Genomic DNA, 11,767 nt, shown 5'->3' with positions numbered 1-11,767 from the left:
CACATCCTGACTTTTGAATGTAATGTGCCCCATCAAACAAAAAGAAATTACGTGTTAAAATCTTTTCCAATAATAAGATAAAAAGATCCTGATTGAATGTAAACTGGTCCCCTAGAGGGTCCAAAAACTCCCTCATAGCCAGCAGCCCCAAACTATGAGGTATGCGGGTATACAAATCCTTAACATCTAATACAAATAATGTAGTATTCTCCGTGATGTTGGTAATGTTTTCTATCAATGTCAGGAAAGTGGTAGTATCTTTCAGTTACGTGGGCATTTTGGTCACAAATGGTTGAATCAGACCATCTAGGAATACGGAAATTGGTTGGTATAATGATCCCCGGGCGGAGATTATTGGCCGCCTCGGAGGATTTGTAATACTTTTGTGGACTTTGGGCACCGTATAGAGGATAGAAGTGATGGGGTATGGTTGTTGTAAGGCATCATATGTCTTTTGGTCTAACATTGTTTTCTCAAAAGCTGCTTTGAGAATTTGAGACAACTCAGTCTGAAAACTAACTGTAGGATTGACTTGGAGTTTTTCATATACCTGTGGATCACCAAGCTGACGCATGTTTTCATTTCTATAATCCTGCAGAGCTTGAAGGACTATGCCCCCTCCCTTGTCCGCAGGTCGTATAATGATACTTTGATCATTACTTAACTGTTTAAGTGCCTGATGTTCTGCACGTGACAAGTTAAAATGGCTATTAGTTGAAGCTTTTGTGTATTTAGACATGGATTCATCAAAATGCCTTGTAAAGGTTTTTATAGAGGCATTGGTGGACGGTGGGTCAAACTTAGATTTAATTCTTACTTTATGAAATTCAGAGAGGAGATCACTGTTGACTGTAGAGGGTGTGTGTTGAAAAAATTCCCTAAGCCTAAAGCTGCATATACACACAACGATTTAGTAAATGACCGATTTTAGTAAACAATTTTCGTTCATTTTTTCAAGGGAAAAATGAACGAAAATCGTTTACTAAAATCAAAAAATTTACTAAATGTAATGAACGTTTTTTTGAACTACAAACGATTTTTGCATATTAACTTGATGAAAATTGTTGAGTTAGCTAGTCTGACTGAACTACAAAATACAAACTACAAACGTGAACGCGCATGAATGATAATGGTTCATCGTTTTCACTCAGAAAGTGAACAATTTTTTCAACAATTGAACGATAAACAATATCGTTAACGATAATCGTTCAAAAAATTGTTGTGTGTGTATGCACCTTTCGGTTTCTATTAATTTTATGACGATCAATTTGCCACTGAAATTCATCATGTATATTTGTCGGTATATATGAGAGTCCTTTATTTAATACCCGCTCTTCATTTTTACTTAGTATCCTAGAAGACAAATTATATATTAATTTTTTTTCTTTCCTGTGGCTTTTGAATTCCCTCTCGGTTTGGACACCGCGCCTAGTTCTTTTGCTTTTCCATCCATTGTGCTGCGGGTGACGGTTCCTAAAGGGGGTCTCTGTGTGGTAAGAATGTCATCCGATTAATTTACAGCAAAATCACTATCACTCTGGGAAGAGTAGTACTGATGCTTGGCTCTCTCTTTCCAATTCGTTCTGTTTGAAAAGCGTCCCGGTCGTCGTGCTAGTTCTGTTCCGGATAGCCACCGGTACACTCTATTATCCTTGTAGTCCTGCTGGACCACTTGCAACTTTTTTTTAAAACGCATAAGATCTCTTTTATACAGATCACATTGTGTTTTTAATTTATTAAGCCAGTTGTCATAACTAGGATCATTTCGAGTTACTGCATGTTTCATGTTCAGTTTTGACTATTTCAATTTTAGATCTTGTAACCGACAGTTCCCTGCCCGCTTCCTCTATGACTAGTAGCATGAGATCTAAACTGCATTTATTGAGTACAGCAACCCACCTACGGCAGAATCCTGAATTCATTCTGCCTATTGTAGGTGAGTTGCGCACCCTAAAACCTCTTGGAATATTTTTTTGTCTAGAATAGTCTGAGAGAGATGTACTGTGGGGAAGGTAGTCAATTTCACGTTTTTATAATTTGAATAAAGAATGGTATAAATCATCATTACTGATTTGATGTTCCAAAACAGATTCTTCTGCAAAAAGAATCTCCTTTGCTTGATCCTCTGTAAACGTCAGGGTTTCACCCTTTGGTAATGTTAAAGTAGTAAAGTCTGTGTTGCTTCTGGATGAAGACGCTTGTGTATTAGATTCCATAATGTACCTGCACCTATCAGTGCTGATGCTCACTCCAGTGAGAAAAAAGAAGTTTACGATATTCTTATGTTCAGGGTGCCTTAACCCTAAGAGACCCCAGTTGGGACGCCAAACAGTATATGGACAGTTGGTTCGGCACTCCTTAATAGATGAATGTAGTGGCCTGTGTACCCTTTGAGACAATCATGTACAAGGGTTTTGAAATGCCTGGTGCGGCAAGACAACACACGGCACTGCAGTAAGTAGATAAATCCTTTACTTCAACATTTCGAGGCACGTATGCCTCGTCCTCAGGAAGAAATACAATACAGAGACATTGCAAAAACTTACCTTATACCCCCACCGAAAGAGTGACAAGAAGATTTTGCAGCAGGAGCGGGTGCAAGCGGCTGGGGAGTCTGGCGCGCCTACGTGACGTCATCATCTCGTTCCCCGGTGGTTGTCATAGGAACATGCTACCCCGATCACTGACTGCATAGCGGTGCATAGCAACAAGAAAAAAGACAAAATAGCAACAGTGTAAATACACAAAAGGTATTATGGCAATTTAGCATACAGCTGCCTAAAATATCAAGCTGCTAATTAATCAAGAGAAAAAATACTAAAAACATAACATACATAGAATGTCAACAAATGCAAACCCACAGACAGAAAATAACTAATAATCAATGTCTAAACATAGATTAGTCAAGAGTGTTCCATAAAATACGTTTTATGTATGTTATGTTTTTAGTATTTTTTCTCTTGATTAATTAGCAGCTTGCACATTGGTGTTGTATAGTTGCTATGGTGATGGGGACTGACGTCTAGCTTGTCGGATTTGGATGACGGGTGTCTGACGTCAGCGGCATGTGCCGACGGCCAGGTGAGAAGTCCCGTCCCATGTTTGTACGCGTCTTCACTGGGGATAAAGGTATGTTGTGTTCTGTTTGTCTTTTAGTCCTGATGAAAATGTGAATATACATTGAAATGTTGACTGTACCTACGCGATTCTAGCTGGATTTGTGATTGTAGTGCTGCACTTATGACTGTCTATATATATAAAACTGAACAGCACAAACAGGTGGCGGCACTCAGAGACTTATTCAAATAGTCAGAATATTGTATTAGACAAAATACATATGTGACACCAACGTTTTGGCACACGCTCGTCCCTTTGTCAAGGCATGTGCAAGTGTACCTAGAAGAATCAATGCTGTTTTGAAGGCAAAGGGTGGTTACAACAAATATTGAATTGATTTAGATCTCTCTTCTGTTCATTCACTTTGCATTTTGTTAAATGATAAAAATAAACTATGGACACCTCTATTTTTGAAAGCATTCTTACTTCTCAGCATTTTTTCCACACCTGCCTAAAACTTTTGCACAGTATTGTATATATACAGTATATATATATCACAAATGATCTGCGCAAATACAGTAAGTACATACATTCAGTTGTAGGCTGCTTATAAATCAGAAGATATAGGGCTCACATTCATGAATACTATAAAAGAAATTATTTTACTTGTACATCTAAGCAAACAGTAGTCAGCATCACTGAATAACAGGCACAGAATTAGCCGCACAGTTACCAGTAGCACTACCTGGAGAACCAGCGTCCTAAGGGCCTGATTCTGTAAGGAGTAAGGATAGTACGGTAATTGCAAAGCTGCACTCAGGCTATAGATATATGATGTATGCACTCAGGCAGCTTTGCAATTGCGATCCTTTGGAGACATGGTAATGCACAGGAGACATCATGCCCCCTGTGCATTACTTAACCAAGCTGCATTGTTCAACGCAGCATCGGTTAACCTGTGTACCATCAGCTGGCTGCGGTGACCCATAGGGTCCCTCAGCCGGCCGCCGCAGTTTAGAGGAAGAGGCCAGGAAATCACCCGACGGAGATCCTGGCCCCTTCCCTCCCCCCCTAACGTTACGACACGCCTCCATTTCAGGTAACAGAATCTGACGTCGGCCCCAAATAGTAGCAGACTGTCAATCACTGACAGTCTGATGCCAGTTTGCAAGCGGACTTGCAGACCCATTCTGCACATGCGCAGAACGGGTCTGGCGCCCGCGCATTTCCCAGACATTGAGCACTGCTGAATCAGGCCCTATGTCCACAGTCAAAGCTGCCAGAATCACTCCATGATGTCACAGCATCTCACATCATCTGGCCACACCCAATGCATGTTTGTCATTCCATTCTTGGATTGGACTTCGTCAGGGGGTGTGATGCAACTGTGTCCCTGACTTCTGTTTACACAAAACCCTCAGCAATTGGCAACACATGGGAAGCACTTATTAGTGACACATCTGAGATATATATAGTGATACAAACCAATATGAGGCATGCCAGGAGTAGCAAGCTGCAGAGTATCTAGGTATTTAAAGGCCCCATAGCAAAAGTTTATAAGGGCCCCTATGTACCACCCAATGGTGAAAAATGTATATAACACAATTAACTTTGAAAAGGAAGATGGGCCCCATAGCAGCTGCACCCCTTGCACCTATGGTAGTTATGTCCATGTTCACAAGGCAATAAATGTGTGTCTATATATGTGTGTGTGTGTGTGTGTGTGTGTGTGTGTGTGTGTGTGTGTGTGTGTGTGTGTGTGTGTGTGTGTGTAAAAATGTATTTAGTATATCCCCATACTTATCAGTGTTTATGGATGACCTTTACATAAAAATCACAACATTTAATATATATGTACATAGCTACTAAAGATCATATGGAAAATCAAGCCATCATAACTTTAATAAAATAAAAAGAACCATGTATATACTGTCATTATACAGACCACAGCGGTCGTAACTATTTCACACAGTGGAAACACTTCACTTCTGCATGTAGTTACTACAGAATCTCAATAACTGCTACAACTGGAATAAGACATTCTGCAACAGTTACACCAAGAGACAGAAGCCACATATAGAGGGGTATTCAATTAGGTGCGAATGAGTGTCGAATGTGTTATTTTCGAAATTTTCGCCAGCGAATACAGTTTCGCCAAATTCAATTTAACTTGCGAATATTGTGAAAATCTACAGTTCGCCTAAAATACTAATCTATCCACTTTTGAATTGTGAAAGTCGAACGTTGCTATTCAATTACAAATATGCGTATATCATTCGCCAAAATAAAAGCGAATTTTGCCGTGAATTCACAAAAAACTGTCCGCACCTCTTGGGTGTGAGAGTTTTAAATCAAATGGTTTAAAATTACATATTTTTCAGGTAAAATAAGTGTGTAACAGCAAATATGCTTTCCCAAGCATTATTTGTTTTAAATGGTGTTGATTATATATTTTTAAAATGATCTATTGGCTTGTTACAATAATGGTTCAGTCCATTACAGTTGGTTCATTCCAAAGTTAGAAATAGACCAGGTATTTTTTAATCACTCTTTCCAGCATCAGCAGCAGCAGCAGCAGGTGGAGGAGCTGGAGAGAGAATATTATTACCTGTCAAGGAACTACGCACCTGAATCTGGAGAAGAAGGAAGACACCTGACACAGATAATAGTATCCTTATAATTTGATTGATTATTATCATATAACAATTAACTTTTTTTTAAAATGGAGCGCTTTCCGGCTCAAGTGTGGGAATTCATGTTTGCAGCATGTGTTCAAGCAAGTAGGCTGCAGTTTAGGGCGCAGATGAGTATTGCAGCCACTCCTGATGAATCAGCTGTGAATGTGGGTATTTCTGCAGGTGCATCTGAAAGTACTCCATCTTCCTCGGGTGTTGCGAGAATCCCAAGGCCACGTCTATATAGACAAAGACAGTTGTTGGATGGGATTCGAGAGGATGAGGTGATAAAATATTATCGCCTCTCCTCTGCTGCCATTTACCAGCTGTATGATCTGCTGGAGAAGGATCTTGAACCGCGTGTTCCTACGAACAGAGCAGTTCCAGGCTTGGCAAAACTGCTAGCCACACTCCATTTTTTGGCATTGGGAACATTCCAACCGACTCTGGCGATAATTGCTGGCTTTTCACAAGCCACTTTTTCTCGCTGTTTGTCACAGGTCCTTCTGGCAATGCGGAAACATGTTTCTGAGTTTGTACATTTACCTCAGACCGAACATGAATGGAATGCTGTGAAGGCGGGTTTTTTTGCCGTGGGACGAATCCCCAATGTTTTGGGTGCAATAGATTGCACCCATATTGCTCTCATGGCCCCCCGCCAAATGGAAGAGATTTTTCGGAATCGAAATTCTTTCCATTCTCTAAATGTACAAATGATTTGTGATTCAAAAATACGTTTCATGCAGGTGTTTGCTGGCATGCCAGGGGCTTCTCATGATTCCTTTATTTTGCAGCAATCTAGCCTATTTGAGATGTTTCAACAACAACAGATGCCTCATGGATGGCTGATTGGTAAGTAAATAATTTATTAAACTTTTAATATTTTTTATTATTCTTTTCAAAGTTAAAAATATATATATTTTTTATTTTAGGCGATCAAGGATATGGAAGTTTTCCCTGGCTGCTAACTCCACTGGCTAATCCTGACACCCCTGCAGAACACAGGTTTCAGGCAGCTCACATTAGGACTAGGGGAGTGATAGAACGCTCCTTTGGTCTGCTTAAAATCCGCTTTCGCTGTCTTGACAGGTCAGGGGGTGTGTTGCTGTATTCGCCAACAAAGGTTTGCAATATAATTATTGCTTGTACAATTTTACATAATATTTGTATTGCAAACCGTTTGGAGGCCGAGATTGATCCATTGATCAGTCTCGATTCTGACCTGTCTCCTGCAGTGGTTGATGATGCTGGCCTTGGGCAAAGCACTCGCCGTGATCTGATAGCATCATTTTTTCAATGTAAGTTTTTAGAACAATTAATCAATGTTAAACCCATTTCCCAGATTTGTTTTTCATGTTTTTTTTATTTTCCTTTCAATAGAACATCAACCTTGAATCACCAATAGTTGAAGTTTTGGCCTCTACTGGAACAGTTTAAGTATTCCTATAGTGTAAACACCATTTTAGATAAGTGTTACATGTGTTACAAGTGTTTTGGTCAAGTTGGATCAGTTTTTCATTGTTATATGTTTGGTTTTTAGAGTATTAGTTGTCTAGTTTTTATTTTTCAGTGTAAACATTAGTAATTGTTCCTGCATAAGCAAATCCCTTAACCTCCGGGATCTCCAATGGACAGCTGAGCAGCGGGGCGATGTGCTAGCCATCCCCAGAAAAGCATGTAAGTATCAACAAACCTCATTGCTGGTGTCATGTAAACTGTGTCTTTCCCTCCCCTCCTGAGTATAAACTTTTCCCTGGAGCAGAGCTGACTGCTTGAAAACCTGCTCATGCTAATCACCTTTCTTCTTCTCTCCCTCTTAGGGAAGTTGACCGGACCTTTTTTGGACACCCAGGATGCAGATCAGCCCCATCCTCCGGGATCTCCAATGGACAGCTGAGCAGCGGGGCGATGTGCTAGCCATCCCCAAAAAAGCATGTAAGTATCAACAAACCTCATTGCTGGTGTCATGTAAACTGTGTCTTTCCCTCCCCTCCTGAGTATAAACTTTTCCCTGGAGCAGAGCTGACTGCTTGAAAACCTGCTCATGCTAATCACCTTTCTTCTTCTCTCCCTCTTAGGGAAGTTGATCGGACCTTTTTTGGACACCCAGATGCAGATCAGCCCCATCCTCCGGGATCTCCAATGGACAGCTGAGCAGCGGGGCCATGTGCTAGCCATCCCCATAAAAGTATTTAAGAATATTTAAAAAAATAAATTTTGAAATGTTTTAAAATAAAACCAATGTCAGAACATTTTAAATTTTAAATTTTTTAAAAAATCTGATTTAAACAGAAATCTTTTAATACCGGTAATGTTTTGTTACCAATAATTTGTTACATATTTATATAATCATTTTTTTTTGGTTTAATTTTTTATTTTTAAACATGTAAAACTTTTTACGTTGTGTTTTCTTGCATTCAAAAAAAACAACTTTCCCATCTTCTTTTTAACTGGAACATTTGAAACCTATAAGACAATGGAAAAATGTATAATTTAAAAACAATTCATTTTGCCAAACTCACAAACACTAATTTTACTCCTATTAACATTATTTCACTGTTGAAGTAGTAAATGATTAGAATTAACTTGCATAAATGTTAAGAAAATTTCATATATACATGTTTGGCAAACAGCTGAACGAAAGTGGCGGAGTGGGGTCCTTAGCAATTATGCGTGAGCCAATAACAAATCCAGCCTCATAGGTCTCAGGCTGATACCCCACTAGGCTGTCATGTAAAAAAACTCCATTAGGCTGTGCCCCCTGGCTGAATTACTGTCCCTATGTAGTGGCCCCAGCCTGTCCCCTTATGCAGTGCCCCCAGGCTTTAATAGTGCTCATTAGACAGTGCCCCCAGCCCAACACTTACCTTTACTTGCTCGACACTCGCGATCCTACTGCCACTGCCTTGCTCTGACTGGATCTAACTAGGTCCAGCAAGCGTGCGTGGCAGGCTCCTGATGTCACGGTGACTTCCCTCGTGCAGTGCCTCACTGGGAACGCTTGCCTCTGCAATGATCAGAGGCTTCTTTAGCCTCTGGTCACTTCAGAGGCCAAGCTTCTACAGCGGTGGTCGCCGGGGGAAAGTGGCAGGTGGTAGGCTGTTTCTGCCGGGCGAGGCATCCGCAGAAAACAACCCGAGGAGAACACTGCCTCGCCAGGATTAGACGGTTGGGAAGGCGGCGTTTGGGATTCCCTCTGTCGGCTACCCTACTGCATCTCCATATGTTCTATGTCTCATATGTCCAATAATTAAGATAATCTGTTATTTAAATAAATATAAATGAAAACAGTAATTTCTTTTCTAAACATGGATTTTTAACTGTATAATTAACGCTAATAAATAGTTTTTTAATATATACCTTACATCCAAATTAGGCAAAAGGCATCGTAGCAGGTATTACTTCGGATTCAACAATCGATTAATTTTCCGGGAGAAGACGTCTCCGTGTTATGGAAGTTGACTCATCCAGCCCAGGAGTTTTCAACAATGAACCTGTTTGGATTTGATTTGGAAGATTGGTTAAGATTTGACCTGGGTTGAGAATATTCGGTGGACCAACAACGTGGTCAAATCTGTTGGATGGAAATAATTCAGATTGATTTTGCGAAAAATAATCCTGCCTCATGACTGGTGTTCTCAATAATGAGCTTGAAAAATCCGGAACATAACTATTTATTGGTGTGTTTCGACGGACAATCTGCTCCTCCATTAAGAATTTAATTCCAGATGACATAACTAATAAAGCAGAAGACAGAACCTCTTGTTGTTCTGAAATTTTCTCAAAAGTCTTTGACATTTTTGAAAGTTCACTATTAATTGCACTTGCTACTTGTAGGGATTCTCTATGATGCTGATCTATTTGTGTACGTGAAGTATGGATTTCTTCATAATGTACTCAACTAATGCTTTTCAAAGCATCTTTAACCTGGATTAATGCTTCAGTTATAACTTGTAAATCACCCTCAACTCGGAGACGATGATCTTCTTGTTGATCATTCATAGACTTGGCAAAATCTGTGATTGCATCAAATGGAGTCTCAACCTGTGTTTTTTCACCCGATGCTTGTGGTCTATCTGCAGGGGTAGACCTTACCATTAGATTTCTAAAAGCTTTTGCCAGAATTTTAAAAGCAAGAATAGACCCTAGAAAAAGTAAACTATATTGAATGAAATATTATCTAAATTTTCAAAATTTGCCTAACAAACAAAAATAACTAACTACCTGGAGTAACAGAAGCTGGTGAAAATGTCAAGGATCCCACTTCAATATCCGAATCTTTATAGAAATATAAATAAATTTTTTTATTGTAAAACACATTTATTAGCATAGTGCATTATTCAACATTCAACCTTCACATACCAGGTGAAATATCTCCAACATCTCCAACGTCAGGAATAATTGGAGTTATAGGTCTTTGTTCATCCCTTTGCATAATCATATTTTTTGAACCTGTTGAAATTAAAAAGTTTTTACATTAACAACATTTCAATGAACTCAAATTTTACCCAAAAACAAATTAGCAGAAAAAAAACATACTTTCTTGTGCTCTATTATTGGCTTCGCATATCTCCGTTTCAGTATTCTCCAGATCTATAATGTTTAAATTTTATTATGACAAATCTTATAATAGTATCAAATATATATTTTTAAACAAAAAAATTACTACACTTACATGGTGAAGAAATTGTAAAACGGTCAAAAAGATTTTCAGGGGAGTCAACTTCAATTTGCAATTCCTGACCTATGAAAATTGATATATTTGGTTCAAAATAACGTATACCTGACCTAAGCAAACCCATAAAAATTTTATACATACGTTGTCTTTTTGAATTATTTGATTCAGTGGAGGAATTTATATTTTCTCCAGATTGTATGACTTCAGGCGTTGAAATGGGTAAAGATGAAATAGCCGTTTGGGGCAAAGATCCATTTGTTAATGTCACTACAGGATTATCGTTTAAAACCCTTTTCAATCCTTTGTCAGATGAAATTTTTCCACCTGGAGTTCTTTCTTTTCGGGAGGCTTGAGAATTTGTTTTTTTACCTTTTTACAAATGAAAATAAAAAATATAATCTGTTTTTTTGACAATACACATTTTAATTATACTGTCCAAAATACATACCTGCTATCACTCTTTTAGGACCTCCAGAAACAATCCCTGTAGATGTGGTGGCTGGTTGTGCATCATCTTGCATCTGGATCTGTGTTTGTTTACGTAATGTTTGGACAACTGGCCCACCAAAATATAAATAAAACAACATTCACATACATATCTTTAAAAAATAAAGTGATATAAATATATATACACAAGCTTCAATACCTTCCAATGGAATGGATGATTGGTTTGTCGTATCAATACTTCCAAGTACTCCCTCAACCAGGACCGGAGAAAGATGTTTCCTTAATTTCTCTTCCCAAACATTAAAGATTAAATTTAATGGTGGCCCACCACCAGTTCCACGTTGGTGATTTGAAAGTTTGGCCATTTTTTTCTTTGCACTACGTTTGCAGTCATGAAATCGCTTTTTACAATGCTTTATCGTGCGTGGTTGCACAGCAATAGAACTAATTTGGTCTGCTATATTTTGCCATATTGCAGTTTTACGTCTTCCTGGGGTACTTTGTGCTCTTTTACCAAAGAGACTGTGGTATGATTCTAGTACCATCGTAACAAGTAAATCACTCTCTTTGAAACTGAACTGGATATTCCTAGGAAGAGACCCATCTTCTCCATCCGAACAATTGCCATCATCATCTTTGTCTTCTTGTATTTTGGTTTTCTTTTGTCTGGAACCTTTAAAAATAAATTTGAAATTAATACATTTTTATTTATTTAATTATATAAGAATATACATGTATATATATATATATATGTATAAATATATATCTATTTCGATCTATATATATATATATATATATATTTATCCAATGATCAACACACACATCTGATACTTTGCTGCCACATCGGGGTGCACACCAGCTGTGTCTCCTGGGTCCAGGGTTCAAAAGCGAAGATACGTGTTTAGAAAAG

At 38.6% G+C, this 11,767-nt stretch overlaps 1 long non-coding RNA gene across 1 annotated transcript; it reads left to right on the top strand.

Moving 5' to 3' along the window:
• Nucleotides 1-5,651: 5,651 nt before the first annotated feature.
• LOC148501105 (uncharacterized) lies at nt 5,652-6,759 on the top strand. The gene is made up of 3 exons (XR_015870090.1): nt 5,652-5,725; nt 6,527-6,584; nt 6,665-6,759. It is a non-coding gene; the product is annotated as an uncharacterized LOC148501105 (long non-coding RNA).
• Nucleotides 6,760-11,767: the final 5,008 nt, after the last annotated feature.

This window comes from Taudactylus pleione, unplaced genomic scaffold (assembly GCF_031769625.1).
Source record: "Taudactylus pleione unplaced genomic scaffold, aTauple2 ptg000535l, whole genome shotgun sequence".
Classification (NCBI taxonomy): Eukaryota; Metazoa; Chordata; class Amphibia; order Anura; family Myobatrachidae; genus Taudactylus; species Taudactylus pleione.
This window is presented reverse-complemented; position numbering and strand designations above follow the sequence as displayed.